We start from the raw sequence: 16,596 nt of genomic DNA, 5'->3' as shown, positions 1-16,596 counted from the left end.
TGCTAGAGAGATGAAGATACAATTGGAACTCCATTTCGCCTAGATGGGAGGCTCGCTCGGCCGACGGAAATGTCCGGCCGATCGAATTTCCCGGCTGGATCGAAATGTCCGGGACTGGAATGTTGACAACTCTGATTGCTAAGTTTCAACTTTAAATCGATACTAAAGGTTGATTCTGCAGAGCTTCAATGTACTTTAAGCTTTTGTGAAGCTTCTGAGTGGGTGAATCGCGCTTTTTGGGCGTATGTTCTCGAGGACTTTAGTGGGCTAGAGACTGCACTGTGAAATTTGAATGACTTATTTTCTAAGTCTGAACCTTGGGAATTCTAATCTAAAGCTGGTTTTCACTTGGAATTCAAGTGAGCTTCTGGTTGAGTTGTTTGTTTGTGTCTTGGCTCAATGAGCTTTGGTTGCTTTAGTGTTTTGAAGTCATTTTGAGTTTTTGTTTTTGATTGATTTTTTGGTTTTTTGAGTGTCCATGGACATCCTTCTTCTGGCCTGCTTGACCGGTAAGTATCCCTCTTTGATTGGCAGCTTGTGTTCTACCAATTCCCTGTCTAATCCTGGCATCTCATGATAATGCCAAGCAAAACAATCTTTGAACTCTTGCAGAAGTGCAACGAGTTCCTTCTTAAGTGGCTCTTTCAATAGTGCGCTGATAAAGGTAGGCCTTGAATCCTCCCCTGTTCCTAAGTTTATTTCCTGCAAAGGATCTTCTACCTCTGGCAGAGAGTCATCCAGTGCGGCTGGTGCAAAATCTAGCACTTCCTCCTGTAGTTCTTCTTCCTCCTGGCTTTCCGTGCTTTCATGAGTGAATTCTGCCATATTGATGGCTGAATTCTGCTCAAAAAACTTTCTTTCCTCCCAGTATATCAACAATCTTTTTGTAATGGACCGGATTGTTGCAGCTCGATCCTTTTCTTGTTGATTGGGACTAGACATTAGTGCTATGGAAATTTAGAACAAAAGGTCTGTTCCAATCCTCCAAGGAATTGGTTAGACCTTCTTCAATGAGCCTCTGGGCCGTGACACCATGGGGGCGGCCGTTCTGGTTGACTCCAAAGAAGGTGAAAGGACCAAGGTCATCATGATAATACCTTGCCTCACAACACATGGCAGAAGGTAGAAATGGCCGTGGATCGGCCTCTATTATCTCCATGTAGCCTTCTTCATTCCATAAAGCTAACTGTTGATGAAGAGTGGAAGGAACACATAGACTCTGGTGAATCCAGTCTCTGCCAAGCAATGCATTGTAAGTGGTAGAGGTAGTTTCTACCACAAAAATGCAACCTTCAGCTTCTTGCTTCCTACTACAACATCCACATCTAGGATCCCAAGGGTTTTGGTGATGCCTCCTGCGAAATTGGTGACGGTCAGGCGGGTTGGAATTAAGTCCCTTTCTGTTCTGCCCATTTTACTCAAAGATTCATGAGGCGAGAAGGTTGATGGCTGCACCTCCATCTACCATAGTTTTGGGAATAGGAACACCCCCAAAGTTTGCTGTTATAAACAAGGGTCTGAGGTGGTTTGCCATTTCTTTGGTTGGTTTGGAGAAGCAAAGCTGATCTGTAGCCAACTTGTGGGTTGTTCATACTTCTGTCCCGGGACCTGCTTCGCTCGCCCTCTTCGCTTCGCCAACCTGCACTCAAAACTTTCTTGGGAAAATACGTCTCCATCCGAGTGCTCTCTGTCCTTCTACGCCGAACTTTTCTCGGCGAATGAACACCATATTGATGCCTAGGTCAGCACTTAACAAGTCCTCCAATTCCCGCACCAAGGCCTCGGTTTCGCATCCAATTCTCCGTCATAATCCATCTGTTCTCCCTCATACTCCTCCGTCCATTCTCCTAGTTCTTCTTCCGAGGAGCGCATTCTGGTCATCTGCAGATGGTTCATAATCCAGCTGCTCCTCTTCATACTCCTCAACCCAGTCTACTTGCCCTTCTTCTGGAATAGGATCGGTTTTTTCTCCGGTCGGGGAGTTTTAAGTAGATTTTCTGAGGCGGAGGCAGAATGGATAGAAGGTTTCTTCGAGGATTCTGCTCTTTCCAACTTCTCGTGGTTGAGAGGCGCTTGTTCATGCTGGGAAATATCTCTGCTCTTTCCCTTTTTGGGCGAATTGGCCTCTTGAAGCACTGCGTTTTCTCGTTATTGAGGAATGTGCGATCTATCTCTGAACCTCCTCCTTTGGGTTCTCGGCTCACCCATTGTTGGCTGCCACTTTTCCCGAATACCACCGCCTTCAATGATGGCTGCCAAAGGTTTATCACTGGGCAACCTTATTGATTTTTCTTCCTTGGGCTGCCTAGTCAATCTTTTTTTGGGATTGGACAGGCCTAGGTAGTTTCTCTGTCTGCCTTATCTCGGGCGTGGTTCCAATCCGGTCAAAAACACTTGGAGTGGGCGATCCTGCTTTTCGAGGTTACCTCAGCTCACCACTCACACTTGCACTGCCGCAGAGCACTATTCCGGTGAAATGGTTGCTTTTGGTCTTTCCATAGTTTCTTTTGAAACTATTCTCGCTTCTACCGAGTCACCTCAGAGTGCTTCGTCCCTCTTTCGCTCGCCAATTTAGGTTGACCATATTAACTTGTGGCGGGGGAAAAGGATCTGTGGTGACGGATGGAGGCTTTTCTGCTAGCTTCAGCCTTCCTGCTGTTATTCCTTCCTGTATAACATCTCTGAAAACAACACAACTATTGGTAGAATGATTCCAAGAATTGTGCCATCTGCAATACTGTCTGCCCTTGAGTTCTTCTGGTTTGGGCATTCTGTGAGGCATCTCTATTGCTTTCTGTAGCAACATTTCATCAAACAAAGCATCTACTTTGGTCAGATCGAAAGAATACACCTTGTTCTGCATGGGTTTGTTTGGAACGAACCCTCCTGTGAATGGTGGCGGCTTTTGATCCCTTGGAGGCTTTGTAAGGGTTTTACAACTGATGGGGTGCTTTAATCTTGCCATTTCACGCAACAGCAACCTCTCTACCCTCCGATTCCTCTGCATCTTCTTCTGACTCCACTTCAATCATATGTATTGAGGAAGAAGGGGATTTGTAACACGTGCCTTTGGAAGAGTTCCTCTTCTGCTGTTCCTCCCTGAGCAATTCCTCGTACTTGGCTTTATCCGCGATTCTGCCAGATCTCAAACAACATCCCATCAAATCTTTTCCTCAGAGAAATTTTGAGGGCAGCCTGAGCCATTTGGATGAAGTGTCTTTCTTCGATGGGGATGCGGCACTTCATTTTGAGCTTCCTGAACCTGTTTATAAAGTCTTGGGCAGGTTCATCTTCACTCTTTGAGAGCAAAGGTCACTGATGGTGACTTCTGGCTGAATCCTGTAATAGTAGTCATGGAAGACGCTCTCCATTTGCTCCCAAGTCTGAATAGAATTTGCTGGCAGGTTAGTGTACCAAGTGAAAGCTTGTCCAGAGAGAGAGTTCCCAAAAAGTCTTAGCTTTAACAGTGGGTTATTCTCTATGGCTATGCATTGGGTAGAAAATCTGCCTACATGCTCAACTGATGAAGCATGAGGATCCTCTCCATTGAATAAAGTGAAGTTTGGTACTTTAAAACCTGGGGACAAGGGTATCTGATCGATATAAGGTGGATATGGCTTCCTATAGGTGGGCCTTTCCCCCTCGGCTTCAGGCTCCATCATTTCCCTGATCATCCTCTGCAATGCCCCCACGTCATTTAGAGCATTAACGGGAGGAGGTTTTGTCCCTGCTCGCCGAGCAAATCCTGCTTTGGCCGAGCAAATCGTGGTTCGCCCTATATGGTCTAGGCGAACTTCTTCCCTGTGCTCCTCCGCTCTTCCAGGTCTTTGGTGGTGCCTCAGTTTGCCCCCTGCCTGCTTCATGCGTTATTGGCATAAGGATAATTTCCCATCGCCTCTCATTCCTCTTGCGGTGGAGGGAATGGATTAGAGTCCATCCTTCCGGGCCTGTAGGTAATATTGCTGCTGTTCAGCACTGCCATAGGAGATCTTGTGGTGCCGCTTGTGCGGAACAAGCCGTGGTTCCGGCTGATTCTGCGGGACTTGTCTGGCGCAGAACTTCGGCGTATTGGGGCCATACGCTTCTTGGCGAGAACAACCACTCCTGTGTTCACTGGATTTCTCCCGTTACGCCATCCTCGCTACCGCGGCACCGAGAGGATTCTCTTGACATGGCCATGCCAATCTCGGTGGGGACCATAGGGAAGGTCTAGTTCTTTGGACCACCTCATTAGGATTGGGAATGGCCATGGCGACCTCCGATCCTTCCTGAATTGCTCGTTGACTGCCATTGCATCATGGTGTCATATTATCTAGGTCTCTTGGCTCCTTTGTGTTGTGACCTCCGTCGTAACCACGAGTCCTCAGACGTTCATCATTCCGAGCCTGGCCCCGACCTCCCGCTTCTGGCTTTGCCATGTCTTGAATGCCGGGCATCACTTTCCTCTGATTCCAATCCTTCCCTGAGGGCCACTTGGTTTATTTCCATGTCGTGGTGTGGGTTCTGGCTAGAGCTTCCAGTATTCATGGACTGGTAAAGAACAATGTATACTGAGAAGTCCCACTGGCGTGCCAAATTGTTTGCCCGTTTTGCGTTCACTCCTGTGATGGAAGGGCAAAGTTCTCCACTGCCTTGAGAACCATAAACTGGTCGACAAGTCAGCTTTCTTTGGTGTGCGGCGTGCCACTGCTAGCAATAAAAATTCTAGCAGACTTAGTTTGGAGTAGATAACTTGCGCCCCAAGTTACTGATTTCTGCAAACAAACGATTGTGAATTTGGGTGAGGAATATCTCCCAAGTAAGTTCTTTTCTTGCCTCAGACGGGTGAGGACTTTAACAATTTATCTCAGTATAAACAGGCTGTTCTGGCCAAAATGGTTGATGGAATTTAAACTGCTTTGTGAATCGATGAAATTTAAACTGCTTTTAAGCGTAATGATGGAATTTAAATCGCTTTTAGCGTAATCGATGGAATTTAAATCGCTTTTTTAGGCGTAACGCCTTTTACAAAACTATAACAATAAATACTCATGCTAGAGAGATGAAGATACAATTGGAACTCCATTCTGCTGGATGGGAGGCTCGCTCGGATGGAAATGTCCGGCCGATCGAACCGCCCGGCCGGATGGAAATGTCCGGCCGGATCGGAATGTTGACAACTCGATTGCTAAGTTTCAACTTTAAATCGATACCAAAGGTTGATTCTGGCGAGCTTCAATGTACTTTAAGCTTTTGTGAAGCTTCCGAGTCGAATGCGGCTTTTTGGGCGAAGTGGTCGTTCTCGAGGACTTTAGTGGGCTAGAGACTGCACTGTGAAATTTGAATGACTTATTTTCTAAGTCCGAACCTTGGGAATTCTAATCTAAAGCTGGTTTTCACTTGGAATTCAAGTGAGCTTCTGGTTGAGTTGTTTGTTTGTGTCTTGGCTCAATGAGCTTTGGTTGCTTCAGTGTTTTGAAGTCATTTTGAGTTTTTGTTTTTGATTGATTTTTTGGTTTTTTGAGTGTCCTCTACCCTGTTCACTCCTTCTTGTATTTATAGAAAAACTGCTTTCTTCTCTGGAGTAGGGTGATTGTGTTTTTTTATTGGGCGGCAAAGATATTTTCCCCTTTTCCTCTTCTTCTTCACCTTCTGCGATAGGCTCTCGGATAGGTGATCACTTCTGCTTTTCAGTCCCTTGTGGGCAGCTTCCGCTTATCCTCTCTCGAGATTGTAACTTGCTTATCTATCTTGGGAGGATTACCTTCTCTGTAAGGACAGGAAAAAATCTCTGTATATACATATATAAGGGGGATTTAATCTTGATTCTTCTTGATGTCACGAACCCTTGATCCACTTCTTCTATGGCGATTGCTATTGCTGACTTTTTCATCCCAGAGGTCGCCTTTGCGACTTTTCATCCTCTTGACTTCCGCCATTGCTGACTTTTATCCCAGAGGCTGCCATGTGGGATTGTTCCCTCTTAAGTGCGGACTCCTCTTCATATTATGTTGGGCCTGTGAGGCCCAAATCAGCTTTGTTTGTTCTGATGGGCCTTGGGCTGGATGTGTCAATTTTTGGCCCAAACAATTATATTATTATAATAATACTATCTTATTACATATATTATTTTATTATATATATATCATCTTATTATTATTATATATATATATAAATATGTGTATTACATATATGCTTATCCTATGATATATATGTATATGTTTTAAAATAGTTCTTGTTAATACGTGTCAAAGTACAAAACCTGTTAAGTATCAAGGTTATCAACTCACCAAGAAGATAAGAATAGTATTAGAGGGATTGGAAGAGTCACAAAAACATTCTTCCTTATCTGCAACTACATTGATAACTATTACTTGGACAGTAAGTTTGTATCAACCGCCAATAAACCATCCAATAGGAAATCACTTCCTGCCAACTTGTTCCTTGTATATATATAGGACATTAAGTTGCACAAGTAGTGCAAACAAAGGAAACGAGAAAGAAATAGTGATACAGAGAAGTAAGAAAAAGAGTGGAGACTGAGTTTGTGAATGCAATGGAAAATTGGGAAACACCTTATAGTTTTAGCAAAAGCTTTGGTATCAAGGTAGAGGTTTCTTGGGGACCTTTACGGGGATTGATCTAATTAAATTTTGTGGGCTCTATATTATGTGCGATATTGTATAATGTTCTTGTATAGGATATTTACGTATTGTGAACTATTTAAATAATGTTGGCATAATTATATCATGTCATGGTAATTGGTCGAAGTTGTTGGAAAAGAGGGAAATGGGAAGGATCTTTTGTGTAGTTGAGTCTAACTCTTGGCAGGTACCAGTCTCAGGGATCCCACAGTGCACATGATTTTTATTGGGTGATTCAGGACTGGCGAAAGGAAGTTAGACAAGATGACTAACAAAAGGGGAATTATGGGATGATTGAAATGGGTGTTAGTTCATATAAATGGGCATTCGGGACCAAGTAGTATACGCATGGTATGGGACGTGCAGGTCTTCCTGTCCAGTTATATGAAATAATGGGAGTAGGTGAAGAGCATTCATCCATGCATTAATATTAAGATGATATTTGGCTGTGTGATTGCATGTCACTTAATTTAGTTATATCAATCTACTATGGTAAGGTCTCATGTCCTTACTGAGCTGTGGTTGCTCACCCCTCACTCTATTTAATTTTTCAGATGAATTAGTGAGCAAGAAAAGGAATAAACCAGTTAAGGCTGAATTAGATGAGAATGATAGAGCTTTATTTATTGTAAAGTTGTAAGATTTTGGATCTATTTTTATAAGAGAAGTTTATTTTAAACCCTATTTCGACTTTCTTTTTATTTTATTTTACTTTTTATTTTCTTAATCATCGGACACGGGGTTTCCACCGAACCCGGGTCCAAAGCGTGACATGGTGACTATTGGCATCATTAGTCACATTTTTTTGGTGAGTAAAAGCAATAATAATGATGCAGTTACAATTTTGGGCTTCGCTACATATGAAGCTGTAACTAGAACCTATTCTCACCATTTTAACAACATTCGTGACAAACACTCACTGACTCTCAACAACATCTAAAGATACAGTGGGCCCCATCATCCATCAAATCAACTTTAGTTTATAATATTTTATTACTTATTTAACTAGTTGGCGTATTTTTATCATTACGCGTTTGGATTCTCAATAGCATTTAAGTACAATGAGGCCCATCAAAAACAACAAATTGAAACTATGTTTGTGTATTAGATTTATTAAAAAGAATTACAATGTTCATTTGTATATTTCTTACTTTTCATTTTTCAATAATTAATCAATAAAAATATTTGTCTTTATTGATGTATGGTCTTTATTGTAATTTCAATATAATTCAATAAACAATTAAATAAAGATATTGACTTTCATTGTAATTTCTTCCAGTAGAGTAAACATTTCAAAACATATTAGCTTTGATTTCATAATTTTCATTACAATTTACACATATGAAGGATTAAACCTCCCAAAATATTAAGTCACTGGTAACTAAATATACAATCATTTGGGATCTACTTTCAAAACAACTAATTTCATCCCTCTTGAACTTGGTCATCAAAAAGGAAATGGCATACCCTAGTACCAACGAAGCAGTTACGATCAAAATACCAAACTAACATGTATTTTCGTATTATCAAATTCATAACATCAAAACACATATATGTTGATAAGCATGGTGTTAACAAAAAGCATAATGGTATTGCATGGTCTAGATACCATAAACTCTAACCATATTTTTCAAACTCTGAACACAATGCCAACATTCCTTGCATGCTCCTTCTCTTCTATCCCCCTTAGTACTTGTCTATAATCATCTTGATCAATTAATGTCTGACTTGGCATGTAAGGTGAATATAAGGTTGCATTCATAATTTCTTCCAATCTATTAGAACCAAGTGCTACCTATGGAGTGCTTAAGCAATTAGTTGGTGAAACATGTCCAATAGCAATTCAGAATCAATGTTAGAAACATTGCTTGCACTAGCTAAATCCTTTTCCATGATGGCTCGTTGTTTCATTAAAAGTTGCTCCAAACGTTTCACCTTTCCGTTGTGACTCTCCCCTCTTCTCTCAAACCTTTTCTTTCTGTCACACACCCAACACACCCTCAGGTCTCACCCCTATGCCATATTCTCTCATCCGATTACACTTCTCTCTTCCAAGCACTTTAGAATATACAATATTGATTTCCTGTGCTGTTACGTCATCTGGTAGTTGGTTTTGCTTCTTTTTATTCCTAATATCAATGATCTTTGAATTCATATATATATATATATATATATATATGTTAACTGTGTATTCTACTACATGGATGCCTTTATTACAAGCAACACATGACATCATATCCTAAAATACAATCAAATTCAGCCTCACCATAGTTTTTGCAGCTGTCTCATTCATAGGTGTTCCATTCTTTCTTAGGTAGCACAGTTCAAACATTTTGCATCTATCAGGGGAGACCCCCTTGTGATTCACCTTCTAAAATCCACTAGACATAGTTCACATATCAAATATCATTTTAATCATAGGACAAGTACCTAAAAGAAGTTTTTCTTAAGTCATCCACAAAATCACTTGTTCATGGCCCATTAAGTAAAAAAATTGAAAGTACATACCAGCTATCTTATGTTTTTATAATATTTGTGAGAGATAATATCTATTTTTTTTTATAATATTTGTTTGTCACGTGATAAGAAAGATAGTTAAAATATTGACGACTAATTAGTATTCATCTTTAATAAATATGGATCTTCTTAGCTCTCCCTCTCGCACGACCCTAGTTAGCAGTTAACATCAGCCTCATCTTCTGTTCAAACTTGAGACCCTGCACCATACTATATAAGTTGGCCTTTTAATGTTCGACAAGCACATAAATAAAGCTAATGAGAATAATCTTCCTTGAATTTTCACAAGCATGGACTTCTTTACGTTTCTCCATGAGCATCACTCACTTGACCAAATTTCAACTAGGTCAATATTTTTTTGTATACGGAAAATTCAATTACAAACAAAAGCCTCTCGGGTCAAAAAAGAAAGAAGGATTTTTAGCCGTTTTATCCTTTGAACTATGACACTAATCTAACTTAACTCTTGAATTATTTTTCAGTTAATTTAGTCCTAAAACTCATTATAAATAACTAATTTCACTCTTACCGTTAAATTTTTTGAATTTCATCATCTAATTTTCCGTCAAAATGTCACATATAGAGCAAGTGAGTACATTTTTTTTTAATCTTTAAAATACAAATGAAACAAAATAAAAGCAAAAACACAAGTATGTCTTTTTCGGATACTCTAATCTCTGTGTATGTAAGATCTATGCCATGGATTTCAATCTAAGAAATCTCTGACCCACAAATCCAAGACATTTGGAAGAGAATCTAAGAAACCGACACGAATGAGATCAGACCAGCAGATCTAATTTGACATCTTAGAGCTTAGATCTGCAATCCTCTAGACGACGCTCACGGTGAACGCTATACCCTCAAGCCCACACCTCCACCACAATCATTAGTTCTTCTTCTATCTCTAACCATTGGCTGAGCCAGTTAAAGCCCACAGGGTCACTTGACTCTTCTCAACATTTTAAAAACTTTAAATTTATGTATGTTATTCAAGTTATTTTATAGGTATACTTATCTGTTTATTAACCCTTTTTGTAAATGTCAATCGTCTACAATGAATATGAATATGATCTATATTTATTATCATATCTTCATATGTCATTTACATGTGTGTGCCATGCATTTTATTTGATTTTCTCATTTTCTTTGTTTACTCTTTCATTATCTTTACGTTGATAGAATTTAGTTTATGCTTACTTAAGATATTAAATTTGCGATATTGAAAATTATTTTCCTATAAAAACTATATTTTCATTTATAATGAATTCTTAAATATATTTTTCTATAAAAATTAAGTTTATTGTAATTATAAAGTTATTTAAAGTTCACTCTCCCTGATAGAATTTCTGACTCTGCCCTGACTATGAGCCACTCTCTCTCTCTCTCTCTCTCTCTCATTTCTTTATGTACCCAGACGCACCCAACCTTCACTTCTTTCATGGATTTTTTTTATGAGTGGTGATTTCCCCACTCCTTTTTCTCATATTTTATCCACTTACACTCTTTTTATAACTAAAAAGGAGTGTAAGTGGATGAAAATAAGTGAAATCATTGCCCTTTTTATTCTTCAGTTTTTACATTTTCTGAGTTTTATACTTTTCCTTGTACGATGACAAATATGTCCTTACAATTAACGGCAAATTGAATAGAGTTTTAAAAACTTGACACTAAATCTTAAATTGGCTATTTATATAAGTTTAAGTACTAAATTGGTTGAAAAAATAATTCATGAGGTAAAGTTCGATGAGGATGATAATTATTTACTCTTTTTTTTAATGGTCTGAAGAATTATTTACCTTCAAAACAATTATTTTTCACTATATAATTAAGCTGCAAATATATATATATATATATTTTTAATAGGCAAACCGTCCAGAAAACTAATGAACTATTATCTTAATTAATAGAGTTTAATTAGCAGGGAGCAAAAAGGTGGCACTAGATCAAGTGCTATAAAGTGGTGATTGCACGTGCAAGCCATGTGGTCCCAGAAAGATGAGAGAATCATTACCCGTGGGCTGCAGGATCTCTCCTCCTCAACCCGTGCGTGTGGTGGCAAAAGGCTACGTGAAAATATGATGGTCTTTATCTACAGGTGGCCAGGTGGGGTTGTTGAACCACCAGAAGGGATAGGATCGGAATCAAATCAAAATAGCCAGTAGCAGTAGGTTATTTTGTTATATTCCTATATTAAAGTTATATCAAGTTTTATAAGAGTTGGGGTCCAAAACTTTGTAAAATAAGTAAAGTTTTGAAGCCAATTAAAAGGATCCTATTTATTTCATTTTGTGTGAACCGTTGCTTGATAGGCTTAGAGTGTTAGTCAAATCAACCATTGGTGATGAATAGAGATAACTTGACTTAGCCCTATATAAGCTTAAGACCTAGTTTTCGTTAAACACGTTCTCTAACTCTAATCTCATCATAAAGAGAGTTGAAATATTTTCTAAGAGAGAGCAGAAGTCTTAAACCATTCGTGTCTTTTGCTTGTTTTTTTTATCTTTCAAACATTATCAAAAACGTTTTAGTTGATAAAAACACTATGTTCGTCTATTTAGTTGATAAAAATTAGATGAGTAAATAAATTTCAGTTTGGTTGAGTTTTTTAGAGAAAGAATTTTTAAACGGTGACTTAGAAGATAGACAATACTGATTACCAAATCATGTGATGTGTCACTCTCACCCATATGTATGAAAGTTCAACTTTTTCATGGAGGCAGCAAAAAAGGAGAGAAATCAAGTGGGTGTTCTAGAACAAGATAAATGAAAATAATAAATCAATCTCAACCTCAACCAATATACATATATAAATTATCTCACAAATGAAGGCTCAAAATAAGAATTAAATTGAATGCTGAAAGTCAACTCTTGATAAAGTCCACATCGTATGGAACTTTATTTAATATCCACTACAAAAAAAATCAACAATTGTTACCTTTTTATTGGTGTGTGAAACTCTGTATTTTTAATATATAATTATCTTGGTTAAATATATATTAGTATGTGTAATTATCTTGGTACGTATATGTAAATATTATTGTTATACTTTTATATTAATTATTATATTATTATAATAATACTTATATATTTATATCTTATTACATATATTATTCTATTATATATATATCATCTTATTATATATATATATATATATATATATATATATATCATTTCTATTGAGGATCCCTTAAATAATTTTATTTAAGGGACGCCCTTTAGGGTACCCTACAATTTTTTTCCCAATGATCCAAACAATCTATTTTTTAGGTCTTCATTCAGAGATCATCCTTACAAAAAATTAGACAAATCGGAAACCGTTTCGACATCCAATTGTGTCTTACAAAATCAATGAACACGGTGTTTCAAGAAAGTACTAAAATTTCAATAACTCAATTGAGTGGTCAAATGATATTGGATTCAAGTGATTTTTTGTAGAGATGATCTTTGAATGAGTATCTACAAAATAGACGGTTTGGATTAGTGAAATACAATCCGGAGTGGGGCCTATAAGGGGTGTCCCTCAAATAAGCTTATTTCAGGGATCCCTCAATGGAAGCTCTCTGTATATATATATATATATATATATATATATATATATATAAATATGTGTATTACATATATGCTTATCCTATGATATATATGTATATGTTTTAAAATAGTTCTTGTTAATACGTGTCAAAGTACAAAACCTGTTAAGTATCAAGGTTATCAACTCACCAAGAAGATAAGAATAGTATTAGAGGGATTGGAAGAGTCACAAAAACATTCTTCCTTATCTGCAACTACATTGATAACTATTACTTGGACAGTAAGTTTGTATCAACTGCCAATAAACCATCCAATAGGAAATCACTTCTTGCCAACTTGTTCTTTGTATATATATAGGACATTAAGTTGCACAAGTAGTGCAAACAAAGGAAACGAGAAAGAAATAGTGGTACAGAGAGTAAGAAAAAGAGTAGGAGACTGAGTTTGTGAATGCGATGGAAAATTGGGAAACACCTTATAGTTTTAGTAAAAGCTTTGGTATCAAGGTAGGGGTTTCTTGGGGGCCTTTACGGGGATTGATCTAATTAAATTTTGTGGGCTCTATATTATGTGTGATATTGTATAATGTTCTTGTATAGGATATTTACGTATTGTGAACTATTTAAATACTGTTGGCATAATTATATCATGTCATGGTAATTGGTCGAAGTTGTTGGAAAAGAGGGTAATGGGAAGGATCTTTTGTGTAGTTGAGTCTAACTCTTGGCAAGTACCAGGTCTCAGGGATCCCACAGTGCACATGATTTTTATTGGGTGATTCGGGACTGGCAAAAGGGAGTTAGACAAGATGACTAACAAAAGGGGAATTATGAGATGATTGAAATGGGTGTTAGTTCATATAAATGGGCATTCGGGACCAAGTAGTATACGCATGGTATGGGACGTGCAGGCCTTCCTGTCCAGTTATATGAAATAATGGGAGTAGGTGAAGAGCATTCATCCATGCATTAATATTATTAAGATGATATTTGGCTGTGTGATTGCATGTCACTTAATTTAGTTATATCAATCTACTATGGTAAGGTCTCATGTCCTTACTGAGCTGTGGTTGCTCACCCCTCACTCTGTTTAATTTTTCAGATGAATTAGTGAGCAAGAAAAGGAATAAACCAATTAAGGCTGAATTAGATGAGAATGATAGAGCTTTATTTATTGTAAAGTTGTAAGATTTTGGATCTATTTTTATAAGAGAAGTTTATTTTAAACCCTATTTCGACTTTCTTTTTATTTTATTTTACTTTTTATTTTCTTACGCATCGGACGCGGGGTTTTCACCGACCCCGGGTCCGAAGCGTGACATGGTGACTATTGGCATCATTAGTCACATTTTTTGGTGAGTAAAAGCAATAATAATGATGCAGTTACAATTTTGGGCTTCGCTACATATGAAGTTGTAACTAGAACCTATTCTCACCATTTTAACAACATTCGTGACAAACACAAACTGACTCTCAACAACATCTAAAGATACAGTGGGGCCCATCATCCATCAAATCAACTTTAGTTTATAATATTTTATTACTTATTTCACTAGTTGGCGTATTTTTATCATTACGTGTTTGGATTCTCAATAGCATTTAAGTACAATGAGGCCCATCAAATTCAACAAATTGAAACTATGTTTGTGTATTAGATTTATTAAAAAGAATTACAATGTTCATTTGTATATTTCTTACTTTTCATTTTTCAATAATTAATTAATAAAAATATTGTTTTTATTGATATATGGTCTTTATTATAATTTCAATATAATTCAATAAACAATTAAATAAAGATATTGACTTTCATTGTAATTTCTTCCGGTAGAGTAAACATTTCATAAACATATTAGCTTTGATTTCATAATTTTCATTACAATTTACACATATGAAGGATTAAACCTCCCAAAATATTAAGTCACTGGTAATTAAATATACAATCATTTGGGATCTACTTTCAAAACAACTAATTTCATCCCACTTGAACTTGGTCTTCAAAAAGGAAATGGCATACCCTAGTACTAACGAAGCAGTTACGATCAAAATACCAAACTAACATGTATTTTCGTATTATCAAATTCATAACACCAAAACACATATATGTTGATAAGCATGGTGTTAACAAAAAGCATAATGGTATTGCATGGTCTAGATACCATAAACTCTAATCATATTTTTCAAACTCTGAACACCATGCCAACATTCCTTGCATGCTCCTTCTCTTCTATCCCCCTTAGTACTGGTTTATAATCATCTTGATCAATTAATGTCTGACTTGGCATGTAAGGTGAATATAAGGTTGCATTCATAATTTCTTCCAATCTATTAGAACCAAGTGCTACCTATGGAGTGCTTAAGCAATTAGTTAGTGAAACATGTCCCAATAGCAATTCAGAATCAATGTTAGAAACATTGCTTGCACTAGCTAAAACCTTTTCCATGATGGCTCGTTGTTTCATTAAAAGTTGCTCCAAACGTTTCACCTTTCCGTTGTGACTCTCCCCTCTTCTCTCAAACCTTTTCTTTTTGTTAGCACACCCAACACACCCTCAGGTCTCACCCCTATGCCATATTCTCTCACCCGATTACACTTCTCTCTTCCAAGCACTTTAGAATATACAATATTGATTTCCTCTGCTATTACATCATCTGGTAGTTGGTTTTGCTTCTTTTTATTCCTAATATCAATGATCTTTGAATTCATATATATATATATATATATATATATGTTAACTGTGTATTCTACTACATGGATGCCTTTATTACAAGCAACACATGACATCATATCCTAAAATACAATCAAATTTAGCCTCACCATAGTTTTTGCAGCTGTCTCATTCATAGGTGTTCCATTCTTTCTTAGGTAGCACAGTTCAAACATTTTGCATCTATCAGGGGAGACCCCCTTGTGATTCACCTTCTAAAATCCACTAGACATAGTTCACATATCAAATATCATTTTAATCATAGGACAAGTACCTAAAAGAAGTTTTTCTTAAGTCATCCACAAAATCACTTGTTCATGGCCCATTAAGTAAAAAAATTGAAAGTACATACCAGCTATCTTATGTTTTTATCATTTATATACGATCAAAACATTATGATAATTTACATAAGCAGACTTACAATATGATAACATGCTCCACATTAATTAACTAGAAAAACTGTGACACTTACATATTGGTTCCTCACTTGGGCATATGATTTTGTCCCCGTTGTGTGGTTCATCATCCTGCGCTTCACACGATAACATTTATTTGTGACCAATTACATTTAATAAGCAAAACTAAACTAAACATTCAAACAACTTTAAATATAAAAAAGTTAACAAAACTAACATAGCAAATTGAAAAAGCATGGTGACAATCACAACATAGTGGCCCAGTTATTAATATGAAGAAAATAGTCAAGGAGTAAATTTTTAATAGTAAATTGAGCTTAGACCCATACAATTCATTTAAAATCACCTACAACCCTTTCCTTTAGTTTCTATTTAAAATACCCAATTTTTTCAAATAATACCCGATGACTAGGATCCAACTAAGCAAGTTACCTAATATAACTTAAAATCTGATTTATTGTATTTTTCAGATTCCAAAACTACCCCTATTTATAAGTTAATGTGTTATGAGGGGTGTAACTAATGACCCCGTTGAATTTGGAAATATCTCCAAATAGTTGTAATGGATGTAGGAATTAATTTAGAAACTTATTTGAAATTAAATATTAAATTTCACATTAAAGTATTAGTAATCTATTTTTGAATTAATGGTGTTTTCCTTAATAGTATAGCCAATCTTCTAATATATTTAAAACGCATAGGCGCACCGCTATACGTGAAAAAGAAAAGTAGTGTAGCTGTGCTGCTATACTATACTTACAAATAAAACAATATAATAATTAATTCAAACAAAGAATTTATGAATTCA

This window comes from Prunus mume, linkage group LG4 (assembly GCF_029339155.1).
Source record: "Prunus mume cultivar Tortuosa linkage group LG4, ASM2933915v1, whole genome shotgun sequence".
Taxonomy (NCBI): domain Eukaryota; kingdom Viridiplantae; phylum Streptophyta; class Magnoliopsida; order Rosales; family Rosaceae; genus Prunus; species Prunus mume.
This window is presented reverse-complemented; position numbering follows the sequence as displayed.